Here is a 27,737-nt window from a genome sequence, read left to right as displayed (position 1 = left end):
ATTTAAACCCCAGAGTCTTGGTTAAATTCCAATGTAGATGAGTGATGATATTCCATCTGCCATGTTCTTTTTTTGCCTTCCTTAAGGAAATGAAGCATAACTGCATTCCCAAGCAGACTGTTCATATACTACAGATAAAAATTAATATTTTTATTCCTGAATGTGTGGTTCAGTGTCCTCAGACCTCAGTTCTAGGCTCAACTCTGTCACTGACTCACTCATGACCATGTGCGAGTTAATTTCATCTCTCTGAAATGAATTTTCTATAAAAGGTGAACAAGAGCCTAGGTAATTGTTAAGCCTACTGAAAATTGTAACAGATTATGAATGGTTGTTAGTCCACATTCTTGATAAGTGAAATAAGAGGAAAATTTTGTTCAGACTTCAAAAAGTTTTCAGATTTCTATTCACTTTAATGTATTAGAAAACATTCTCTTTAAAGTTGTCTATCCAAAAAAGTATACATCAAATGACAGAAATATTGGTGTTTCAAATGAGTGATGTGTTGTTTTCCCCCTGTCTAATTCCAATTCACATATCGGTTATCGTTTTAGTGGCGGCATGAATGTGTATGTAGTTCTAAGTGGGGAGAAACAGGAGCATTTGGGGAGGAAACAGGACAGTATCTCACATAGCTACATTTATTCTGATGTTTAGATTTACCAAATCCCACATTTTTGCAGAAATATTCAGTAGGACATGATTCATGACACCTTTCATTCAAACTGATAATATGATGACACCATTGGACTGTGATAAATTATGTAATTTGATGTCATACCTAAAGCAACCACTAAAAAAGCTGTACAAAGAGACATTACAGATAAATCAAAATTGAATTATAAAAAATGTTGAGGGAAGGGAAGAAAAAGAAAACAGAGAAATGAAAAACAGACAACAAAAAATAAAATTACTCGCTTCAAGCCTAACATATGAATAATTACATTAGATGTAAATGGTCTAAATACAGCAATTAAAAGACAGATTGTTAGAGTGTATTAAAAAATAGCACCCAACTACAATGCTGTATCTTTATAAATTCTCTTTGAATATAATGATGTTGGCAGGTTGAAAGTAAAGAATGGATAAAAATGTATCAGGCAAACATTAATAAAAAGTAAACAGGGGTTGCTGTATTAATATCAGATACAGTAGACTTTGGAGCAAAGAAAATTACTAGTGACAGAGGAGGATATTATATAATGATAAAAGAGTTGCTCCATCAAAAAGACATAGCAATACTAAATGTGTGTACACTAAATTACTGAGTTGCAAAAAATGAAATATTTGAAAAAGAAAGACACATTTATAAATATAGTTGAAGACTTCAACACCCCTACCTCATCAATTGATAGAAAACTAGATAGAAAATCAGCAAGAATATAGAAAACCTAACATCAGTAACCAACAGACTCTAATTGGCACTCACAGAACACTCCACCCCACAGCAACAGAACACATATTCTTTTAATGTAACCATGGAACATATAACATGATAGACCATATCCTGGGTCAGAAAGCAAATCTCAACAAATTTGAAAGAATTAAAATCATAAAGAATGTATTCTTTGACTACCATGGAATCAAATTAGAAATCAACAATGGATAACATGTAAATCTCTGAACACTTGGAAATTCAGTAACATACATTATATATGTGTATGGGTCACAAAAGAAGTCTCAAGGAACATAAAAAATACATTGAACGGAATGAAAATAAAAAATACAACATCAAAATTTGTGGGTCACAAGTAAAGAAGTGCTGAGAGGCATGTTTGTAGCATTAAATGCATACATTAGAAAAAAGTAAAAGTCTCTAATCAATAATCTTACCTCACACTTCAAGAATCTAGAAAAAGAAGAACTGAATATACCCAAAGCAAGCAGAAGGAAGGAAATAATGTTAAGAACAAAAGTTAATAAAATTGAAAACAGAAAAATAATCAACAAAAAAAGCCTAGTTATTTGAAAAGAGTGATAAAGTAGACGAACCTCTAGCAAGACTGACAAAGAAAAAACAGATAAGACACAGATTACCAGTGTGAAGAATGAAAAAAAGTGTATCACTGCAGATCCTGCAGACATTAAAGGGATAATCGGGGATACTAGAAACAATTCTACACACATAAATGACAACTTAGATGAAATGGACCAACTCCTCAAATGACACAAACTACCACAACTCACTCACTATTAAATAGATAATTTGAATAGCCCTATAACTATTAAGGAAATTGAACAATGTTAACATTTCAAAAAAAAAACCACTCCACTCCCAGATGGCTTCACTAGAGAATTCTAACAAACATTTAAAGAAGTAACGTCAGTTCTACACAATCATTTTCAGGAACCCATTCATTTTATGAAAGTGGTGTTAGCCAGATACCAAAACCTGATAAAGTACAGAAAAGAAAACTAGAGATAAATATCCCTCATGAACACAGACACAAAGATCCTTAACAAAATATTAGCAAATAGAATTCAGCAATATATAAAATAACATATATTCCATGACCAAGTAGGGTTTATTCCAGGGATCAAGGTTCGTTCAGTACTTGCAAAACTGTTGCACAATTCACCATGTTAACAGGCTAAAGAAGAAATATCACATGATCCTATCAATTCATGCCGAAAAAGCACTTGACAAAATTCAACACCCATTTAGGATAAAAATTCTCAGAAAAATAAGAACAGAGAACTTCCTCAACTTGATATAAAGCATCTGAAAAAAACTGCATAAATTCTGTAACAACATTACTCTTAATGATGAAAGACAATTAGTTCTCTTCAGATCAGGAACAAGGTCAAGAATGTTTGCACTCACCAATTTTATTTAATATCGTGCTAGAATTTCCAGCCAGTACAAAAAGACAAGAGAAGGAAATTAAAAGCATAGAGATCAGAATCGAAGAAATAAAACTGTCCCTATTTGCAGGTGACATGATTGTTTATGTAGAAAATCCCAGGGAACTTAAAAAAAAAACCCTTCCAAGATTAATAGGTGAGCTCAGCAAAGTAGTAGGATATAAGATAAATATACAAAAATCAACTATATTCCTATATAATAACAGTGAACAACTGAACACCAAAGATTAAAACACAGTACCATTTATAATCACTCAAAAATTTAAATGCTTAGGTATAAATCTAACAAAACATGTGTAGGACTTGTATGCTGAAAGCCACACAGTACTGATGGAAAATCTAAATAATGGATTGGAAGACTCACCATAACAAACATATCAGTTCTCTCTAAACTGATACACAAGTTTAACACAATTTCTATCAAAATTCCAGCAAGATTTTTTTGTAGATGTAGACCACATTATTCTAAAAATTTTATAGAAAGGCAAATGAATCAGAATAGTTAGAAGAATTTTTAAATAGAAGAATGAAGTGGGAAGAATTAATATACCCAATTTCAGGATTTATCTTATAGCTACCGTAATCAAGACTATGTGATCTTGGCAGAGGGATACAAATATATATCAGTAGAATACAACGGAGAACCCAGAAATTGGCCCACACAGATGTAAACTGATTTTTGACAAAGGTGCAAAACCAATTCAATGGAGGAGACATAGCCTTCTCAACAAATGGCACTGGAGCAGTTGAACATCCATAAACAAAAAAATGAACCTTGACCTAAGTCTTACAACTTATACAAAAATTAACTCAAAGTGTATAGAGAACTTAGATGTAAAATTTAAAAATAAAATTTTTATGAAAAAAATGGAAAATCTTGTTATAAAGCAGAAACCATTGTAAAGCAATTATACTCCAATAAAGATGTTAAAAAAAGAAAAAAAGGAAAATCTTCAGGACCCAGGGCTAGGCAAAGCATTGTTAGACTTTATATCAAAAGCATGATTCATAAAATAAAAAATTGATAAATCAGACTTGAGCAAAATTGAAAACTTTTGCTCCATGAAAGACCCTGTTAAGAAGATGAAAAGACAAGCTACAGACTGGGAGAAAATATTTGCAAACTATATATTTGGACTTGTATTAAGGATTGGTATTAAGAGTGTAATCTTTCAAAACTCTAAAATAAAAAATGAAACAATCCAATCAGAAAATAAACAAAAAGCATGAAGAAACATTTCATGGGAAAGGATATATACAGATATCATCTAAGCACATGAAAAGATGTTTGACATCATTAACCATTAGAGAAAAGCAGAATGGGCTACAATAAGAAATAGTGACAACACTAAATGCTGGCAAGGATTGCAGAAACTGGCTCACTCATGCATTGCTAATGGGGTTGTAAAATGGTACAACCATTTTGCAAAACAGTTTGACAGGTTTTTAAAGAAAACTTTACATACAACCACCATAAAACCCAGCAATTGCTCTCCTGGGCATTTATCTCAGAGAAAGGAAAACTTATGCTCACACAAAAACATGTATACAAATGTTTATAGCAGCTTTACTTATAATAACCTCAAACTAGAAAGAAAGCAGTGCCCTTCAATGAGCGAATAGTTAAATGATCCAGACCATAGAACACTATTCAGCAATATGACTGAACGAACTATTGATACACACACCAACCTGGATGAATGTCCAGAGAACTGTGTTGCTCATATAATTTTGTTTGTATAATATTCTTGAAATAACAAAATTATAGAATTTGTACATTAGTGGTTTCCAGGGTTTAAGAAGGAGATAGGATGGGAGGGCTATAAAAAGGCAAACTGAGGGACTCTTATGGTGATGGAAATGTTCTGTATCTTAACTCTAAATGTCAATATCTTGGTTTTGATATTGTACTATAACTTTGCAAGATGTTACCATTGGGGGAAACAGGGTAAAAGATACAGGGGATTTCTCTGTATTACTTCTGACAAATGCATGAAAATCTACAATGATGTCAAACTAAAATATTTGATTAAAGAAAAACACAACCTTCTAATGGCTTCTAGTTTAATATTCAGAGCCTTTCCTTGGCCTTTTCCAACATCATTCATGTCCTACTTGTCTCCCCCTGACATATCATGCTGCAGCCACAGTGGCCTTTTTGCTGTTCCTGCACATGCTCAGCAGGCTCTCACCACAGGACCTTTGTGCTTGCTATTCCCTTGGCCTGGAAAGTTCCTCCATCTGGCTTACTCTCTTTATCCTCCTCTCTGCTCATAAGTCACCTTATTGGAGAGGATTTTTCCTTGAATAGTCTCTCTAAAGTAGCACCCCTGTCACAATCTATTCCCTTACTTGGATTTCTTTGTCTTCTCTCGTTAGAAACAGGTTTGATGCTTTTAAAAATTCCAAGTTTTTAGGATAGGAACCTTAAGTTCCCTACTATGCCTACTCTTTTCTATGTTTTCTTCTGGGATTTGGAGCATTTGATTTTCAAAATCAAACCAAACAAGCCGATTCATTTTATTTTCTTTCCTTCTGCTGATGCTTCTGTAACTTTCTAGATGGAATTTAAGAGTTCTGTGGTAGTGGATGTTGTGTATTCTGTCAGGTTCAGTTTATCACAATCTTCTGGCATTTCCCCAAACAGCTAAGATTTGAGAGTCAACTTCCTCACACCGTGAATCTGCCTCTAAGTGACTTAGCTCTAATTCTCTTCTAGGCTTGTTAATCAGTTCACAGTGTAAAGACACACTTTAAGAGGATCCTTGGAAGTCTTGGACAAGCTTCCCCACATGTGGCAGGTATGTGTCTACACACTGAGTGTGCAAGAAATGTAACTTGCACATTTCTATAGTTAAATCTATTCTTCTATAGTTAAATCTAAATTCTATTTATTCTTCTATAGTTAAATCTAAATTATATTTTAACCCTTCATTTAACCATGTGGACTCAATTTGAGGTTGCATCCTAATTCTAGGTAAGGTTTTGAGGGTGAGGGGTGACATATCTGCTCCTAGGCTGTCATCTCTCTATGAGTCATGTTTGTCCTCTCATCCTTTGTCAGTACTTGTGAGCCATTGCTGAGGCACACTTTGGTCTTCCTTCGAAGGTCTTCTCTCCTTCTCTTGGCTTCTTCCAGATACTTCCTGGGCACATGAGGGTGTGCTCCTGCTAAACTGGAAGAAACTCTCTGGGGTGGCATAAAGCTCTTTGATCCTTGCATGCCACTCTGAAGTACGTGGTCCTTGTTCTTTTGCTTCCGAGGCATGCTGTTGTGGGAGGTCCTTGGCAAATCTGGTCAGGTCCATCTACCTGGACATATCACTTGGTCGTTTCCAAGGTCCAGACTCCATCCAAGAAAGAAAATCCTTTCCACCCTCCATTATCTCCCACCAACATATTTGGGATTTCTCTCTGTAACAGTACTTCGAACAAGCACAACTTAGGAAATCGTTTACTTTTTTTCTTGTTGTTTCTTTAAAATGAACTGGGGAATGGGGGTGGGTATTCCCATGCCTCTGGATGAAATTTAGGTCTCACGTAGTCTCCATACCTAATAGGGATTACCCTTAGATTAAAAAAAATTTCTATCCACACTTTAAATCACAGACATTCAGAAATTAGAATGTCCAATCTCAGACCATAATTGTAGCTTCAAAGTGCATTTAATATCAGATCATCTCTCCTCTTCTCTCTGAGGCCCATTTTGTGGATTGGGCTATTGCAGTGGGAGAGGGTGTGCTGTTTTCTTTCTCTATCTGTCACCTCCTCCCCCATTTCCTAGCTGCTATTGCTAAATCCTTAGGGGTTGGAACGTGGGAAGGAAAGGGAAAAGAGTGGCTTAGGGTTGTTTCTTACATCAACTGGCACTATGTTAAGCGGGCTCCAGCTTTCTGGGCCTGGTAGATGTTTAAAACTGATAGTCACTTGGCCACTTTGGGGGGACTTTGGTTGCTTCCCTTGCTGGACCCATTTGTCTTCAACTCTCCTGGCTTGGACAAGGCTTCTCCTTCAGCTGTCCACTTCCCACACAGCTCCTAGTTTTCAGCTAATCCATCCCACAGGAACTCCTATTTAGTGTATCAGGAATACTTCGCAATGGTCATCATGGGCTTCAGTCTGGCTCTCTCATCCCTGGCCCACACCAGCTTCATGAAAACATGCATCTCATGAACCTCCAAGGGCAGGAGGGGTTGAGGGTACTTCTAAAATTCCAGAGCTGCTCCTAGCCTGACCCTCTTGTCCTCCCGATTTCCAAGGTGGGAGCCAGTCTGCAGTCCATTGGGTTTCCCAAAGTCCAGCCTGTCTAGATTATTCCTTTGAAGCCTCTCTAAAGATTTGAGAGAGAAAATAGTCCCTTCCATCCCTCTTGCTTGGGGTGAGGTGGGACTTGCCATAGGGCAGCAGCTCAATCCAAGAACCATTTCACAATGCTTTTCCTCTCCTCTATCCTTTTGATCCTTTACATTCTCTGGTTGGCTTTTAGAACCATCCAACCAGTTCTTATGATTTTTTTTTTTTTAATCTGGATTTTGATCTAGCCCTTTACTTTGGGATTTCATGCCTGTTCAATGAAGGTGCCTCAGTTGAACCTTGCAGTCTAATATCTGGTCATTCTAGCCCCACTAGGAAGAGTTTAGGGTGGTGGGGAGAGGGTAAAGTTTCAGCCACCCACCCCCAACTTGGCTTCTAGATTCACTAATTTCCGTACATGCCTTGACTACCTTATTCTCCACTCAGAGGTGTCTAAATCTGCTCTTAGCTTAGTAAATAAATAGGAGGGTCTCTTCTAAGTCTGTTTCCAATGCATGAGAATCATTCTAATTTCTCAGAGCGTCTTAGGCTTTTGAAACTCGAAAACCAATAATTGACATTCCTCCTTCCCCCATGCTTCCCTGCTCTGCCAACAATTTTCTTATGAAAATTGAGTGTAGAGTATAGCAACTTGGCTGACTGAATGGAGAAAGAAGCAAGAGTCAAGGAAATGAAATAAAATACTTCAAATATTATACCTTATACGATAAAAAATATTGCCTACCCTCTTTTGAGTATCTATGATGTGATTTTTAACCCTTATAATGGCGCTGCATCCTTTATATTAAGGATTTGACATTTGAGGAGGAAACCAGGTGTATTAGTTTGCTAGGGCTGCTGTAACAAACTACTACAAATGGGGTGGCTTAAACAATAGAAATGTATTGTCTCACAGCTCTGTAGGATAGGAGTCTGAAATCAAGGTATTGGCAGGGTTGGTTCTTTCTGAGGGCTGTGAAGGAAGGATCTGCTCTGGGCCCCTCTCCTTGGCTTGTGGATGGCATCTTCTCCGTGTCTCTTCACACTATCTTTCCTCTCTGAGTGTCTGCTCTATGTTCAAGTTTCCCTTTTTTCTAAGAACACCAGTTATATAGGAATAGGGCCCACACTAATGACCTCATCTTAACATAACTAATTATACCTGCAATGACCCTAATTTTAAATGTTACACTCTGAGATACTGGGAGTTAGGACTTCAACATGTGAATTTGGGGATGGGACACAATTCAACCCATAACACCAGGGTTCAAAGAGGCTCAATAACTTGAACGTCACACAGACCTTGAAATGCCATTGTGGGGACTCCACACAATGATGGTGTGATTTTAAAGTTACGTTCTTTCTGCTGTACTGCACTTCATCTCAGGTGACTCTTCCATGCAGCCCTGTGCAACGAGGAGAATGCTGTTATTCCTTTAAACAACCAAACCAGACTGGCTGGGGCATGGATCCACACAGCAAAGGAGTTCAGACTTAGACATAGATCGTACAATCACAAGAACTCAGAATAACGTCTTAACACAAAGGAGGAACAGGAACATGTTTGTGGAGAGGTTCAATCTAATACCATCATACCATAGGCTAGAAAATGAAGTTATACCTGAACTAGAGGTATAGATTATGAAGAATTCAGCTGGCTCTGAAACTACTAAAGTGGTGTCAATGTGAGTTCGGTGATGTTATTCCTATGGCCTGTGCTTTGCATTTTTGGTGTTCTTGACCTGTATTCATATCTAAATATGCTGTGTGTACATGGTCTACTCTATGTAGAGCATATTTAAACAATGTATAATAAAACAAAATATTTAAAGAATGCAAAAGAAAAAGAATAAAATGTTTGCTATAAAGTTCCTGCAGGCATTTACTGGATAGTGATAATGATAGTTTTACTAAAAAAAAGGATAAAATATGTTCAGCTTCAATGAGGATTATATTTAGGTGAATTATCAGATTATTTTGGATATTTTCTTCATAAAAGCAATTCTTTAGTGCATCCTATGTGGAAGATAGAAATTGTAATAGTGATTTGGAAACGTGGCTTCATGCATATGAACATAATTTGAGTCTTGTAGTATTTAGCACTGTTCTATTCCAGATGGCAAAACATTTTTATTATTCCTTTCAGTTAGTGCATGAAATATATACCTATGGAAATAAGTCCATTATAAGCTTTTCCTTGCCAAAACTCTAATAGATGCTCACTTACCGAGAAATATGTGTACTGAGAAATATTTAAGAAAAATACACTTTAATGAAGCTGCACTAATGATATTTATTTAGCTAATTGTGTACAGGAATCTAAACATGATTTCAAGTAAAGTAGACTGTTGGCCATGTAAATAAACCTGGCACAGGTATGCAGAATTTTAAGAGAATTAGATAGCAGATCTCATGAAAATTAGAGTAAGCCTCAAAGAAATATTTTATTATAAATTAGATTTCCCATTACAAAACAAATACAGCCACACAGCAAAAATATTTTAAAATAAGGGTAAAAAATTACTAACAATACCAATGACCAAAAGCAATAACAGTAATCTTTTGATATATTTACTTCTCTTCCTTTTTCATTCATTTGTTCAGCTAAGGATTACTAAGCAGTTAATGCAGGCACTTGGGAGATAAAGATGGCTCGGACAGGGTTTCTGCCTTGAAGGAGATTTTAATTTATCAGGGGAGACACACCACGGATGAGTCCTTATAGTAGGTCATAAGTATAATACTGGAGGAGAGTGGGCCAATGAACTTGCTATCAACTCTATTGTCAGGTCCGGGAAGACTTTAACATGTAAGTTGGGACAGAAACATTAGAAGAAATCTGTTAGCCAGAAAAGAGAAGAAAATACACTTCGGTTAGAGGAAAGAACATCTGCTGAAATAACATCAGAAGGAACTGTAAATATTGTAGCACGTCTGGAACCACAGAAAATGAGGTTGGAGAAGTAGGTGGAGGTGATATCATGGAAGGATTTGTACCAATTATACTACTGGCAAGAAAGATTTTCAAGTAGGGAAGGGATATGTTTAGAATTTCATTTTAGAAAAATTGTTTATCAGCAATATGATTGGATGGACAGCTTAAAAACTGCGACCCTCAGGAGCTAAGGGTTTGGTAAGGAGTGAGATATACCAAGAAGCTGAAATAAAGCCTAAATAAAAACCACTTGGCCTGCGTGGGCCTCTAGCAATATTTTGGGGAGACTGTAAAACATGTTCTTGTGGTCCTGTGTTTTTATAAAATTTGCCAAGAGTATGAGTTTTTAACTTCAGTTTGTTATGAGTGCTTCCTCTTTCTATAATATTTACTACCCCTCTGTTATGCTTCTCTTAATGTTGGGTAGCATTGGTAACACACATTTTGTATCCACAATTTTACCTTCTTTTTCTTTAAAGAGCCCCCAAATTGTATAAGCTTAGGCCTCACTTTTCAGATCTAGTCCCAAGATGATATTGAAGGAATCCAGAAGAGGGATGGCAGATTCTTAAACCAAGATTGTAGCTGTAGAGATGAAGTAGAAAAAGATGTGGAAGACTAAGGGGGAGGAATTATTGGCTCTGTTGGTGTGAGGGAAAGGATAGTGCCAAGATTTCTCCCTTCTATAACTTGATGAATAGTAAGGCTGTTAACAGAAAAAAAAAATGCTAGAGCCAGGTCACTGTTGAAAGTAACAGTTTATTGAACATCTTTATGTGTATGTATGTTTTCACATTTTTGGATTTACAAAAGTTGATTTACTATATCAAAGTGTGTAAGTATTTTAATGCATTTTGTTATCTGTTACCAAATTGCTTTCCAGATAGACTGTGCCATTTAACACTGCTATAGTAAGTGTAGACATGGGTTTTCTTGTCTACACTTCCACTAGCATTGAACATTATAATTTTAATTTTTTTAAACTAAATTATTGGGTAAAATCAGTACCTCCTTTTCATTTTTCTATAAGGTGAGATAAATGTGATCTGTTATTGTGAGCTCTCCATAGGAATCTGTTTTTCAGGGGTAGTGATTGTGGTTTTTTCCTGGTAGTGATTTTGGAAGCATTAGGAGGTAGTCATGAGTCTTTTATGAGAGCAGTCATTACTATACACTCTAAATGCATGCATACATATCTATATTATAAATAGAAATATATGAGGCTAAAACAATTTTGTGGATTAGATTGTTTTAGACCAGGTGTCAGCAAACTTTTTCTTATAAGGACCAGATAGTAAATATTTTAGGCTTTGTAGGCTAGTAGGCAAAATTGAGGATATTATGTAAGCACTTCAAGAGAGGAAAAAAATTTCCACAAATTTTTATTGACATAGTTCAAAATGTAATAGTAATAATTGAGGAAATTTTTTTTTGAGGAAATTTTTAATAATAGAAGTCTTATAATGAGAAATAATTGAATTCTTTTTTGGGAGGGGAGACATTTCACTTAATTGTAGTTTAGTGTTAATGTTCTCTATCATCATATTGATTATAAATGTTCATTCATTAAACCATTCTTATTTCATAGGTAGTGAGCTGGATTTGGATCACAGGCCATACTCCTGGTTTAGACAATGACATTTATGTCATTTTCCTGTTAAAATATTTGGTTTGATAATAAGTTTCATTTCTGTTGCATACTTTATTTGAACCTCTGGCAATCTACAGCTTGCAAAACACTCATCAAAATGCATGCATGTGTGTGTGTGTGTGTGTGTGTGTGTTACATGTATGTGATGTGGGCCATTTTATTCTTTATAGCCAATGGAATTTAGGGTATATTTGGGGTAACAATACTATTACAATGAAGCATTTTGTCTGTTTAGATTAAGAGACCAGAGAAGTGAAACAGGAAACTAGACTTGGCAGGTACAAATTTGGTCTGTTGGTATATGTATTGGAATGATTTTGAATGTTCCCTGTTGTTGACTTTGAGTTGACTATAATTGGTTCTGTTCATTAACGTCTACTTCTAACCATTGAGGGTTTGTGCTTTGGCTTTAGCTTTCCTCTTGCTCAGCTACTTTCTAAAAAGTCTTATTTCTTCTTCTACCTCCCTCAGAAACTTGATGTATTGAAATATTTTTTTAAAATTCACATTTCATTTGCTAAGAATTGTTGTGGCAGCACCACCCAGTTCCTATGGTTTCAAGAAAGTAAAGGAGGAGGAAGGAAGAAAAGAAACAAAATAGAAAGACATGAAAATTTAAAAAGCTAATAAGCAGATCCTTTCACCCACTTTAGAGATTGGGATATCCAGCTCCAAAGTTTCAACTGGAATTTGATTCCTAAATCTAAGACCAATTTTCCCTTAAACTCTTAATGAGTAGTTTGAGGAGTCAGTAAAAACTTCGGTAAGTTTAGTTACTTTCACAAATATGCTGAGTTATGGATTGGATTTAAGAACTGACAGTTGGACTCCAAGTTTATGTTTTATCTTTTTAGCCAATATGAGTGCACAGAATTAGTATCTTTCTAATGCATATTCAAAGATAATTCAAATGGATGAACTCAATATGAAAACCTCATATTAAAAATATAGAAAACTTTTCTTACATTATGAGTGCATAGAATATTTTGATTTAATACTTTGTTTAGTGGAGAAATATGCTGTACCTATTTATACAACACACACAAGCTTTGTGTAATTTTTAGAGATAATGTATTATTAGATTACAATTTGTATGTTTCTGAGAGTCAGCACAGGAGAAAATTCCATCAAAATTAAATTTTGGAATTACTTTCTTCTCTTATTTATTTCCATAGGCTCTTTGGAAAACAAGTTTCCAAATGTGTATTTCCACAGTCTTCCTGCCAGTGGCTACCTCAGCATGCTCTTCTCAACAATTATCTTGTATTTTAGCTGTTGAAATATGTGACAGTTTAAACATTTTTGTTTAATTCCACATTTTCTTTATACTTTAGCTGCAGAAGGGCTTTGATTTTTTAGAAGATGGTTGCTAACAGTTTTATAATTCCAAAAACAAAATTTGCTCCAAACATTCTTTTGTATGGTTTCTGAATTCTTCAATTATTGTTAATTACCAATTGTACTCACTGTGTCTTAAAATAAGATCCTTTTAATAGATATTTATAATCACAATTATTGACAAACATCTGATATTTACTATTTAAAAAACATTTGTTCCACCAGAAAAGAAGTAAATTATTTCACCAGAGGCAAAACTAAGCTTCAGGAGGGCCCTTCACTCCAATGAGTTCTTTCCCAAGTTCAGAGACCCTGTAGGCAATGTGTTCAAATAATCATATATTTTGTAAAATTTGCAATCTAAGCTATTTTAACTGCAATCATTTATGACCAGTGCCTTCACGGTAACCTCCCTCCATTCCTTTTCTGTTTTGCAGTGGCATTGGAGAGGTCATGACTTTGTTTTGGTGGAGGTGGCGGGGAGTCACGCTGGGGATACAGTGATTTTAAATTAAGTGGGATATAGGTATGTTCTTTGCAAACTTCCACGTGTAGTGGTGGAGCTATTGATGGTGTTCCACTTTGCCAATTTACTAGAGCCTTGTGACACGCAGGTGAGGAACCGGAGGCTGTATTGTCCTGTGGACACGTCCCTGCAGTGCTGATACCTAATGCAACTAGTTTTGAAACATACAGAGCCAGAAGCTACTCTGTGGAAAACTTTCTTGTTATTAGATGTATAATGTTATAAATAGAGGCTATGGTTTGTATCAGTGCCCAGTCACAATAGAGGTTCTCTCCTGTTAGGAATTTAATGACTAATGCAGTTCATGCTATTATTAATGCATCATGTAATTTTTTCTTTTTTGATGAATATTACATAAATAGAATTTCTCAAATATCTGTGTGTTTAGGGCAGAAGCTTGTAGCAGTAATGCAGGCAGCAAGTATCTTGTGTTGTGCAGTTGCATGTTTTCTGAATCCCAATTGTGAATAGTTAAAAAAACAATCTGAGTAAACATACTAGATAAAAGAATGGATTATCTTTCCATTTTCTCTATAGAAAGTGATATTTACAAAGAGGCAATCAGAGTATGTAGCCAACAACTGTAGGGGAAAAGCATTAGAGAGGTGTGGTTGGGGAGCTAGTTAAGATGAATATTATGGTTTTTTCCCAGATTTTGTGATGTTTGTGATATTTCTCAGCATTTTAAAGTGATAATTTGTTGGGATTTTCCCACTGTAAATAAATATTCACTTTCATGTTAAATTAAACATTTTAATTTGTATTCTCTTCTGAAATTGTATAAGCTCTCAGTCCCCACAAAACCTGGATCCACAGAAGAGTTATTAAATATTTAGATACCATGAAGTTAAGGGTTACTTTTAGCCCAGCATAGAGCCTACTATGTATTTGTCACTCACTGTGTTTTTGGAGTTGAATGAGTCTCCATAATAACAATTAGTTATTTTTGTTCAGTGATGACTGGTACTTTATATGGACATTAAGTAATATCTATAATATCGTAGCTATATAAGTTGTAGCAAAGTTGTTGTAAGTTGTAGCAAAGAAGAGCTTCTACCTTCTCAGGGTCTTGAAGTGATGAAATCATTCATCTATAGAGCATTTTTTTTATGGGTGAAAAACTTAACCAGGAATTTGATATATGAAAATAATATTTACTTTATCATTTCCTGCAACCACCTTTTCTGGTGTAACTTGTCAAAAAAAAAAGGAAGGATGGAGGTGGGGGAGAGAAAGAGAGCGAGAGAGATGGGGAGAGAGAGAAGGAAAGAGAAAGCCGACTTTTTGGTGGGATTGGATTATATTGTCATGGTAGGAGAGTCTCTGAACAGGTGCTTCAAATTCCAAAATATGGCCAGAACACAATTAGCACTCCCAGGAAAGTAGCAAAGTACTATGAAGGCGAGTCTCTATACCTAAGTCCTTCCAAATAGTAAGTTTCAAACAATAATTTACGTAGCTATTGCATTGTTTTGGGACAGTGGTGTCTACCTGTGTTTTCAACAGCTCCTTGTCTCAGGGCAGTAGTTAACATGTTTCAAGGAGTTAAGCCCAACCTCTTCCTTTCATAAACACATTAATTACATTTTAAAAGTTTAGCTGACTCACAAAAACCCGGTGTCCTAAGTATCTTTGTGTTCACCCATCTTCCAGCTGTACCTGAAAATTGAGGCAGACTCTGCACACACCTTGAAAGCATCCATTTTGAGCACACAAATGAACAGGAGTTGACAGAGATGCATCCAGGGATGACTGTGCCTACATTGTTCACCTGATTACTTCTAGGTGTGTTGATGGATGACTTAAAAAGTGTTAGCCAGAGGATGCGTGAGCGAGCGGGGGCCGCTGCATGCCGGCACCAACATGGTTAACTAGACTTGCCACCATGAACAATGGAAACCAGGCAGCTCTAAATGAAATGAGCTGAATATTTCATTCGGCCACTCAGCCGCCTGCTCCAATTGCTCCTTTACTAAAATAAGAGCTTAATCTAAAGTGACAACAACATCAGTTTCTGTGTGCTCCAGTCACACTGAACATGACTTCCTTAACATAAACACTATTTACATGGACCGTCTGGATGTAGCAGGGAATCAGGAGCGTGCCCAGCTAAGACACAGGGTACAATGAAGGACGAGAAGCAGGCAGCTGAGAATTAACATCAGCAAATGAAAGCCTGACCCTCAGAGGGCATGTCCCTGATACGTTTTAAAATGAGAGAGCATTGCACCAGCAACCTTAGCCTTTGTAAAGACTATGCCATTTAAAATAAAATAGCACCTTTTCAGTTTAGACACTTAACCAAATGCATTATGCCTGACCCATTTTCCAACTTAGGTGACACGAGAGGATGGATCCCTTGCTGCAATTACGAGAATCTTCCAAACAATTGCAGTCAGTAACCTCCCTTCCCAGACTCCTTCTCATAGCAGCCTGTACTTCTTTGAGATAAAGAGGGCATTTCGTTCAGTGAGGGCAGGCCAGACCCAGAAGGCAGGGGAGTGGGAGAGAGGATGTGACCTTTGAACTGAAGGTTTGATGTCAGTGCTAACGGTACCCAGGAAATCCCTGTTTGAAAGTGGTTTTCAGCTTGAGAGTTCTGGAAGATTAGAAGCAGGAGTGTGACAAGGTACCAGCAGAGATGACAAGGTACCAGCCCTGCTTTTGTCAGGGTCCACAAAATAACACAAGTTACTTCTTTCCAGCACCCTGGAATAGGTAATGACAGAGATAGCAGCCCTGAATACGCATTATTGATGGTTTATTTCCATAAGGAGGATGCTATAGTATTATTTCGCCATGCTAGCCATCCTCTGGGAATTTTAAGGGTCACAAAATGTAGAAATATTTAACATAATTCCTATTAGAATTACTGACAGTTAGTGGAGTTCAGTGGTTTTCCTACCAGCTTCATAGATAAGGGAAGTCAGGCACAGAGGACTTGCTCGTACACCTGAAGTCACACAGGAAATCAGAGAGCAAAAGGGAAAGAATTTTTTTTTTTTTGCCAATTATTTCTACTTTCTTTAAGTCACCATTAATACTCTTGTTTCTAAAATGGCTCTTCTCTTAAAATTTCCTTTGATTAAGCCTTGTAGAAGGCTGATACCAGATACTGATTGGTGGCTTCTGGATTCCAAAGACCCGAGGCTGCTGACAAAATAGTAGCTCTTTTTTAAAAAAAGTCTAGTTCTGTGTTTTCTGTTCTCATCCTCCAGCCTCTGTGCCTGAGTGAATACCCCTGCAGTCCCCACCCCTGTGGTGGTACATTTTATTTATTTATTTATTTATTTATTTTTACTGGTGAAGACACTGTTTTCTTTTTCTTAAATTAAATTTATTTATTTATTTATTTATGTCTGTGTTGGGTCTTCGTTTCTGTGCGAGGGCTTTCTCCAGTTGCGGCGAGCAGGGGCCACTCTTCATCACGGTGCGCGGGCCTCTCACTATCGAGACCTCTCTTGTTGCGGAGCACAGGCTCCAGCCGCGCAGGCTCAGTAGTTGTGGCTCACGGGCCTAGTTGCTCCGCGGCATGTGGGATCTTCCCAGACCAGGGCTCGAACCCGCATCCCCCGCATTAGCGGGCAGATTCTCAACCACTGCGCCACCAGGGAAGCCCCGGTGGTACATTTTAGATAAAGCTCTTATTCACTGAAGAAGAAAGGGCCTGATCATTGAAAACAAGTTTCTTTTTAAGGAAAGGTATAGTGAGTAACAGGAAGAAAAATGGGAGAATCATCAATATCATTAATCAATAGGCATTTATTGAGAATCTGTGAGATCATCAAGCTTTATTTTAGGGGAGAGAAAATTATCTCTGGCCTCTGGAAGCCCACCATCTAGTGAAAACGCTTGTCATAATTTGGGAAAAAAAAATACTTTAGACTTCTGTAGAAAGCCAGTAAGAATATTGTGGTTGCAAAAAAATAAAAATACTTTTTTTGTTTGCCGTAATGCACATCTACTGTGTTTTCATCTTCATTTTTAACTTCAGGGAAGTGTGAACAAGAGGACACCCTTTTGCTCACACCTTAATGAGCACTGATCAGCTCTTTCAGGTACTTGCCATTCCAGACGTGTCCCCAAAAGAATTGCACACGTTTTCTCACAGTCTGATGGGGATACTGCCACTTGTACAAATATTAGTTGTATAGCTTGGTGAGTGCCTTAATAAGGTAGGTACCTGATGCTTGAGAGCAGAGGAGAGGTGGGAATAACCACACCTGCTCTGGGAGACCTCTTAAAATGACAAGGACCTTGACATCTCTCTCCAGTAGTTGCCACTTCTTCAGCTTGGTCTGGACAGTCAACAGATGTCAGCCAGGAATGGCAACGCCAGTGGGAGTGACGTTGCTGCACAAATAAGGCTTGGGAAGCAGGCTCTGCACAGATGATTGAAATCAATAGAATTTGCTGAAGGCGAGTGGGAAGCTCATCTGTACCTAGCACTTCTCTGTCTTGTGTCTTGGCTTCTCTCAGCTGCAGTAAGGGTCTTGATGACTTTCTCTTTTTCTTTCTCGGGTGAGTATAGACTTGCCTTCTCTTGGGATGTCTTTACCCTTTGTTGCCACTTGGTACAAACGGGCATGATTCACCAGAGAGAGATGCAGGGTTTCTATTGTTGTAAGTGTTAAAACACACTTTGAAGAATTTCAGGGCCCTCATGAGAAAATGCTTGAAATAGACTCAGGCAGTATGCTGTGTCTCCCATTTTCTTCCAGTCACCTTTCCCCTAATTAATTAATGGTGGTCAGAGTCTCAGTTCTGAAATACTATTGTGTTTCATTAACTAAACCACTCATAGTTTTATGTTTTCCTAATGCAGGATGTTTTAAGAATATTTTGGACCTAGAGACTGTCATACAGAGCAAAGTAAGTCAGAAAGAAAAATAAATAAATAAAACAAAATTAAAAAAAAAAGTTATTTAGGAGAAAAAAAGAATATTTTGCCATCCTTAACTTCATGTAAGTGCCTGGAAACCATTGCCTGTAAACTTAATCATAAAAGCCCTTTCTTTCCTCCTTTGCTATTTTCATTTGAAACTTTTAGGGAAAGATGTATTTGTTATATTGTATATGTTGTATTTGGTCCTATCTCTTCTTTCTTCTTTGAAGATGAGAGAAAAAATTTCTCTTATGCTACAATAGAAAATAGAATTGTATCATAATTTTATGAAGAATAGAAGATTTTTGCCATTTTCAAATACAATTTCCACACTGAATACTAGTTTTCGTGAAAAAGATCATGTTTTAAAACATAATCCAGATATAAGATTATGTATCTCACAAGTTTCTGTTTAATCACCGATGTCTTCATTGGAAGTTTTACAGTTAATTACTAGCACAGGCATGAACTTTTCACATCTCAAAATGCAAACAGTTATTGGGGGAGGGACAGGGGCTAGCGGTAGACTTAGTAGGGGACTCCCAAGCTGTTTATCTTCCAAGCCCTTACAGCACCGTTTCCTATAATACTGGTTGTCATTCTGTTATCTTTGACCCTGCTTGGCCTATAAATGTGTCCCATGAGCAAGGCCACAACCCAAAAAGTCAGCATCGTGATTGTACAGCAGCTGTTGCCGCAGAAGGTAGATGCCGCACGGATACTGATGAGTTTGCTAATTTGTTTAGTAGACAGAATTTAGAATGGGGAACAGGATTTGTCTGCTAGCCGTCATCATCCATCAGCCCCAGGCAGTGGGTTTGCATTTTGCCAGCTTCTAATGTTGCTTTATTTTTCCTTAGCTTCAGTCTACTTTGTTCATTTATTATAACTGGGAGAGTGGTGGCTGAGATAGGGAAAAAAATACTCACGGCCCACGTTCGAGATTGAAGGCTCTCATATGCTGCGGTTCCCTGATCTCAGCAGATTCAGACTGGACCTGTTGGTCTTTTGATTGATGGAGGTGGTGAATGAAGACCATGCTGTCTTATGGGGTTCCTGTAGCCCATGTGACTGGAAGACGTGCCAAAGCTGCCCTCAGCCCTGCGTGTTTCTCCTGGTTTCCAGAATTTATATTGTTGCATCTGTTCCTTGGGGGTTCTCATTCAATTTACGTAAAAAATGTGTTTTGAGTGCTCACTATGTGTTGGTTATTGTTATAGATGGCCAAGTACATATTGTTGAACAAAACAGTAAAAGCCATGCTCTGAAAGTGCTTAGGTTCTAGGGGTGAAGATAGAAATAAACAAATAAATGTACAATACTTCGAGAAAGTGATAAACTGAATGAAGGAAATACAGTAGAGTAAGGAGTAGGGCTGGAAGTGCTATTTTATTTTATTTTATTAAATTTTCATTGGAGTATAGTTGATGTACAATGTTGTGTTAGTTTCAGGTGTACAGCAAGGTGAACCAGTTATACATATACATATATCCCCTCTTTTTTTAAGATTCTTTTCCCATATAGGCCATTACAGAGTATTGAGTGGAGTTCCCCGTGCTATATAGTAGGTTCTTATTAGTTATCTATTTTATATGTAGTGGTGGGTATATGTCAATCCCAATCTCCCAATTTATCCCTCCCCCCCATCTTATCCCCTGGTAACCATAGGTTTGTTTTCTACATCTGTGACTCTACTTCTGTTTTGTAAATAAGTTCATTTGTACCCTTCTTTTAGATTCCACATATAAACGATATCATATGATATTTGTCTTTCTCTGCCTGACTTACTTCACTCAGTATGACAATCTCTAGGTCCATCCATGTTGCTGCAAATGGCATTATTTCATTTTCTTTTATAGCTGAGTAGTATTCCATTGTATATATGTCCAGCATCTTTTTTTTTTTTTTTTCCCAGCATCTTCTTTATCCATTCCTCTGTTGTTAAACATTTAGGTCGTGGAAGTGCTATTTTACATAGTGAGCACAGGGAAAGTTCTCTGAGGAGATGATACCTGAGACCTGAGGGATGACAAGCCATGTGAAGATCTATGGGGAGACTTTAGGCAGAGGAGATGGCAAAGGGAAGAACCCAGCAGAAACACTGAACTTGTTAAGTTCTGGGAACAGCAAGAAAGCCAGTGTAGCTAAAGCAGGTGGTGGGTGATGAGGGTGGGAGAGAGCATTAGGGAGATGAAACTGGAAAGGAAGGCAGGGTCAAATCCTTTGGATTTTATTCTAAATGTGATGAGAAGCTGGTTGTAAGTGAGGGAGTGACTTGGTCAGATGCACATTTTTAAAAACTTACTTTGGCTACTGTGTGCAGAGTCAACTGTAGGGTCACAAAGATGGAAGCAGAGAGATCAGTGGGGAGACCACCATAGTAGTTCAGTTAGAGGTGATTCTGGCTTGTTAGAGAGACAGTAGTGGAGTTAGTGAGAAGTAACCAAGTGGTATAGATTTCATGTATTTTGAATAGCTCTGGCTGATGGTTTGGATGTGGGGAGCTGGGGATACAGAAGGGAGAACAGCCAAGGGTGATACATATTTTGATGTTTTGATTTCAAGTATTGAATGGTCAGAGCACCCATAATTAACTCATAGCTGTTGAGGAGGGAGGTGGTAGACATTATTTTTGAAAACCCATTGTTGGTAAAATTTGAAAACATGTGGAAGACAAGAAGTGTCAGAAGACTCAAGAGGGGTAAATGTTACCCTGAATTTAAAGGGGAAGAAAAGTTTATATTTTTTAAGTGTTATATTTTAAGGATTTCAGTAAAATCCTAGATTGCATTATAATGTCAGTTGTTTCTGAGCGCTGAGAAGGAAAACAGTGTTCACAAGAAGCCAGTATGGGTTCTCTAAGAGCCAATCATGTAAAATTAACTTAATGCTTCTCAATAGAGCTACCCTATTATCAGTTATCATCTTTTATAAAATGTAGTTTCATAATATATTATAGAATTTTGAGAAGTTAGGAAGGAAATTGGTTTGGTTGACAGTTTGGTAATATGGATTAATATTGAAGAACCATATGTAAAGGGTATAGATTAGTATATGTTATCAATCTAAAGAGATGTCTGTAGTCAGGTACCACTCATTCTATTCATTGGCTTATCCTCTTTGTTATTTTTATTAAGAACTTTGATGAAGTAAGAAAGAGAGGAAACTAACACTTTGATTGCCTTTTTTGGGCAAAGACATATTTGGCACTTTAACCCATTTTATCTCATTTGGTGCTCAGGACCAAGTGACTCAGAAGTCAGTGAGAGGCTCAGTGTTGGCCAAAACTTAAAGAGGTGAAATTTAATAGTGTTAAAGTAATTCTCCATGTAATTTTTAAATCAATCAGTCAATTACAACTATGGGATATCTGAATTGATAGTCCATTGTCAAGATATTCCGGTTGATTTTATGTTCCATATAAGCCAACAGTAGGACATAGCTGCTCAAACAAGATATAATGACGTCTTTAACAACATTGACAGAAGAAATATAATGTCCATAACCAATGAGATAATCGCATGGTAAAATGTATACTGGTCAGTTCACTTATGTCACTTATGGGTAAAATCATTTGAAGGACGTTGATAATTTAATGTCTAAAGCTGGTAAATTAGGGGGATAAATAATCTGGAAACTAATAGTTCATATAAAGAGGAGTTGTTTAGCCTGAAAAAAAAACTTGGAAAGGATTCAGAACAATCCTCAAAAATATGGAAAAGGATTAGCCTTTGTGTCATCCAGGGTCTGTCAGGAAACAGATGGTGGACTTAAATGAAATGACTGGAGGAGAATTTAATAAAGGTAGTCCTTATAAGGATATAAAACAGGGTATAAGGACTTCCCTGGTGGTGCATTGGTTCAGAATCTGCCTGCTGATGCAGGGGACATGAGTTTGGTCCCTGGTCCGGGAAGATCCCACATGCTGCGGAGCAACTAAGCCTGTGCACCACAACTACTGAGCCTGCGCTCTAGAGCCCACGAACCACAACTACTGAGCCCTCGTGCCACAACTACTGAAGCCCACGTGCCTAGAGCCCGTGCTCCGCAACAGGAGAAGCCACCACAATGAGAAGCCCGCTCACTGCAACGAAGAGTAGCCCCCGCTTGCCACAATTGTAGAAAGCCCGTGCGCAGCGATGAAGACCCAACGCAGCCAAAAATAAATAAATAAATAGATAAATTTATTTACAAAGAAGGAAAAAATAACAGGGTTTTAAAAAAACCAAAACCAAAATAAGATACCACTTCACATGCACCAGGACGGCTACTATGAAAAATACAGATAATAACAAGGGTTGGTGAGGATATGGAGAAATTGGAACCCTCATACATCACTGAGGGGAATGTAAAATGGGTAGCTGCTTAGAAGATTCTGGCATTTTCTCAAAAAGTTGAGTTACCATATGACTCAGCAACTCCATTCCTTAGGTTAATTCATGAGAAATGCAAACGTATGTTCACATGACGATGTGTACACAGTGTTCATTGCAGAATTATTCATAATAGCCAAAAAGTGGAGACAACCCAAATATCCATCAACTAATGAATGAACAAATAAAACGTGGTATATTCATACAATGGAATATTATTTGACAATAAAAAGAAGTGAAGTATTGATACATGCTTCAACATGGATGAACTTTGAAAACATAAAGCTAAAAGAAAAAAAACCCAGTCACAAGAGAGCACATACTGATTCCATTTATATGAAATGTCCAGATAGCCAGATCTATAAAAGCAGAAAGTAGATTTAGTGACTGCCTTAGCGCTGAGGGGTTGGGAAGAAATGTGTGTGTAGGGGGGTGACTACTAATGAGTGTGGGGCCTCTTTTTAGAGTGATGAAAATGTTCCAACATTACCTGTGGTGCTGGTAGCACAGCTTTAAGAATATGTTAAAGACCATTGACTTGTACACTTAAAATGGGTGAATTATATGGCGTGTAAATTCTATGCAATAAAGCTGTTATTGAAAAGGACTGACTGATACTCTGGGAGTAGTAATAGCAGGGTGTCGATAACATCTCTAGGCCCGAGGGACCAGCAGAGGGGAGCTCTATGGAGAGGCCCCCCTGAGTGGAGATACACCTCTAGACTCTGCAAGTCACCTGCAAGGAGAGAGCTGAAGAAATACGTATCCTGACCTCACGCTTGTCTTACTCTCTGAGCTCTTGCTCGTGAGTCTCATTTCAAAAGCCAACCAGGAGCCTAGCAGAAGGTAGTCTCTTGATGTGATTCATAGAAATCAGTATTTCAGGGCACAGAGCCGGGTGCATCTGGGTATGAAAAACACAAGTTATTCTGTGTAGAACTCGAGAACTGAGACCAGTAGAGGAAAGTTAAAGTTGGATGTGTTGCCTCAAAATGAAGTGAATTTTGATCTCTGGCTGTAGAGTTGGCCCAAATCCGAGATGATGATAGTGACATAGCAAAGACGATTCCAGTTTTAAGTGAAGGATTGCATTAATTACCTCTGAGGGTTTCCTTGCAATTCCAAATTTCTGTCTTTAACCACTGGCATTTTGGCACTGATTGTATTATCATCTGGCAGCGGTGACCTTGGAAGTTTAAGGCTTGGGCATTGTCTAATAGAACATAGAGTGGGTGCATTTTGATGGGAGTGAGAAAGCAAAGGGAATAGTATAATTGTGGGCTGTTCACCTTGAGTTCAACCTCACTGTACAAATGAATTGGACTCTCATGTGGTTAGAGACAGTCTGGGGAAAGAAGTGGCAGAAGAAAAAGAAAAGCTTGTCGTCAAAGATGTAGGATTTGGAGAAATAAACTTTGCCTACTTAATTTCACTGATTATGTATGTTAGCCCTATTTTCCTTTTTAGTTTAAAATGACGGTGAAAAGATGGCACTTTAATATTCTTTCTAAGGAAATTAGAGTCGGCTTTCATGACGTATGAAAGATGTCAAAGAAGTGTGTTTGTCTTCCCCTGTGTGTTTCACCAGGACCTCTTCTGGATTTATAGGGTGAGTGATAGAGCACCCATGTAACCCACATCTGACTGTGTGCTCACCCAGAAGCACGCTTTGTGCCGCTTCTTACTCCTTTTGCAGAGATGGCATCTACAGCGATAGGATGAACAAGATATGAGAAGAGTGGAAGGTTACTAGAATGACCGCGGTAATGGAGGTGCTGTAGTCAGCAACCCCGTGGTTTGCAGGCTACTTACATTGATGACTTTAGAGAAGGTATTTGATGAGTTTTATGCTTTTCTCAAGTTGATACTTGGGTCCAAGTTTTACATCTACTACATTAAGTATATAGCAGTATAATCATTTACATGGTCCAGTGCCAAAATACTGCATCAAAGCTGCTCATTTACAACTGTGGACAATATCCAAATAATCCACTGATATACCCTCTGCCAACTTAAATGGATGGAGGATTTGGAAGAACTGCTCAAGACTGTGGAAGTATATTTTTCTATTTATTTCAGTTTATTTCTGGACATCCAGTTTATATCTGATAAACAGTTGATTAAAGATTTATTGTTTTTTAAGAAATTACCTTATTCCCCCTCCCCCAATATTTTGTACTGTAAACCTTACTGTTTATTAAAAGCCAAGGGTTTTAGATTACTTGTTCTTTATTTCTACAATAAATATTTCTATTTTAATTTTTGTTAACTGGCAGCTCCAATTATTGTCAGTTCACTGTAATGGATGGCATTTCACTGGTATGGGACGTTTGCTTTGGTACAGGACATTTGGTATAGGATTATTGTTCAGATAGGCATTTCCTAGTTAAATTACAAGTACACAGGAGTACAACTTTCCCAGTTGTCTCCAGTACCATATATTTATGTATGTTGTTTTAGTCTTCGCTGTTGCTTTTTGGTTTCACATTGAAGGAGAAGAAATTTCTCTATAAATTTTTGTCAGGAGACATCTGGCTTTAGTGTAAGGAATATTTATGAATAAAGTAGGATTGACATTAGGATTAAATGATTTAATACATACAAAACAATATGCAGGGCCTGGTGTATAGTATGAAACTAATACACAATGCCTACCACTTAGTAGGGCTTAATAAAAGATAGCTATAATGATGATACTAGTTGTAAAGTACCTTACAATTATCAAAGTCAACTTTCCCTAATGATTTTGGGGGCAAGTCAGGTAATTTAGCAAATACCTTAAAACATTTAATCTTTTAAATTCATTTTTAAAATTCTACCTGCATCTTAAAGATAAAACATGAAACTTAAAATGTGCTCAGCGTGAGGTCTCACCAGCAGTCCCCCAGAAGCATGTGTGTACATTTCCTTGTCATTCCTTAAGAAAAAAGTACATATCCACGGATGGTACTACGTATTTGTTCTTCTGGATTATCTAAACACTAGTCATATATCAAATCGGACCACCAAACCGAGGCTATTACTTTGGTATTTGTTACATACATTGACAGTATGAATTTAGCTGCCTGTGGTTTGTCAGTAAATGATGAACTTTAAGGAATTATCTCTATTAAAATCAAATGGCTATATACAGATTTCTGTACTTTTTGAAAGACAGTTATTAAAAATACTGCAAATTCTGTCATAGCTTGTATTTATTTATTTGGTTATTTATTATTTTTAACTTTTTATTTTATATAGGAGTATAGTTGATTTACCATGTTGTGTTAGTTTTAGGTGTACAGCAAAGTGATTCAGTTATATACATATCTATACGTGTATCTGTTCTTTTTCAAATGCTTTTTCCCATTTAGGTTGTTACAGAATATTGAGCAGAGTTCCCTGTGCTATATAGTAGGTCCTGTCGGTTATTCATTTTAAATATAGCAGTGTGTCATAGCTTTTAAATAAAGACTCATTTGAAAGCAACCACTTTTAGTGGTCAGAGCTAGGACAATTTTGTCTGAGAATATAAGTTCCTTTTACATTGTAACCTCTCTCCTGAGCTCCACACACACCCACCCGAATGGCTCCTTGGCCGCTCCACTTGGCACATGAAAATGAGCTCTGGATGTGCGCCTCACACCTGCTCCCCTTGAAGTCTTCCCTGGCTCAGGGAAAGGAAGATCCGTTCTTCCCATTGCTCAGACCCCAAACCTTTCATCACCCGTGACTCCTCTCTTTCACTTATAGTCCATCTAATCCCTGGGTAAAATTCTGTCAGCCCTACCTTCAAAATATTTCCAGGACCTGACCACCTCTTCTCATCTCCACCTTCCAGTCTGGTCCAAGCCACTGCATTTCTCTTTGTGGCCAAAGTCTCCTAATGGGGCTCCTCACTTTATTCCCCTTCAGTCTGTTTTCACATGGCAGCCAGGGTGAGCCTTGAATGGGTGAAGCACAATAGTCAGATTATGTCCAGGACACGCCAATGGCTTTCTTCCTTAGGGAAGTCCTTACTGTGACCCTCAGAGAGCAGAGGCAGTCCCCATCCCCTCTCCTTGCCGGCTTGTCCTTCTACTACTATCCTCCCTCCCTCCCTCTGCCCATTGCTCTTTCTCTAACAAGCTGGGCCCTGCTCCTCGTAGGACCTTTGCACCCCTGCAAGGTTCCCTCTGCCGGCAGTGCTCTTGCTGTGCATACTGATAAATACTGAGTGACTCATTCCAACACTTTCTTTAGGTCTTGACCCAAATGGCTCCTTCTGGGTGAGGCCCTTCCTTCTCCTCTAAAATTTCAACTAGTTCTCTAAGCACTCTGTCGTCCCTTGCTTTAATTTTTCTCCTTAGCACTTCTGTAACTAACATAGTAATGTTATCTATTCATTTATCTTGTTTATTTTTTATCTTCCTGCCTAGAATATTAGCTGCACGAGGGCAAGGAGCTTGGTCTGTTTTGTTTACTGCTCTGACTCTAGAGCCCAAGATAGTTCCTGGCAAATGGAGACATTCAATAAATATATGTTGAATAAATGAATAATTCAAGGTTGATTTTGGCTGCTGCTCTGTATTTATGGCTAGAGAAGGCATAAATAATGCACATTGTTTTCTTCTTGAATTCCATGTAGGCAGCTTTAGGGTTAAAGTCAAGTTATTGTTAAATTATTTTTTATTCATTTCTACTCTCCCTGAAGTATTCACCTGCTTTGATAACTTCTATCATACCCCTATTAATTAAACGAAAGTCTTTCGAATTTATTTATCCAACTTTTTTGAACACCAAACTGTTTGCAGGTCACTGTAGGGGGCTCTTAAGAGACATGATCCACCTTTTCAAGGACACTTCAATTTAGTTAGTAAGGCAGGACTAGCAAGCAGCAGATAGAAGGGCTA

The 27,737-nt window shown here is 37.5% G+C and overlaps 1 protein-coding gene across 10 annotated transcripts in view; it reads left to right on the top strand.

Annotated features, from left to right (window-relative positions):
• Positions 1-27,737, top strand: part of SOX5 (SRY-box transcription factor 5) — a 997,502-nt gene that overhangs the window by 128,711 nt on the left and 841,054 nt on the right. For 7 of the 10 annotated variants that reach the window (XM_089919964.1, XM_089919961.1, XM_089919963.1 and 4 more), the window contains exon 2: positions 5,585-5,666. The exons of the other annotated variants lie outside the window; for them this stretch is intronic. The gene's annotated coding sequence lies outside the window, so the exon portion shown is untranslated. The remainder of the gene's footprint in view (positions 1-5,584; positions 5,667-27,737) is intronic. 10 annotated transcript variants of the gene reach the window in all.

The sequence above is a fragment of the Delphinapterus leucas genome, chromosome 11 (genome assembly GCF_059928025.1).
Source record: "Delphinapterus leucas isolate spDelLeu-1000000601 "Yukka" chromosome 11, BTC_Dleu_Yukka2, whole genome shotgun sequence".
NCBI classification, from domain to species: Eukaryota; Metazoa; Chordata; class Mammalia; order Artiodactyla; family Monodontidae; genus Delphinapterus; species Delphinapterus leucas.
The sequence above is the reverse complement of the archived record's forward strand: the minus strand, read 5'-3'. Positions and strand labels throughout refer to the sequence as shown.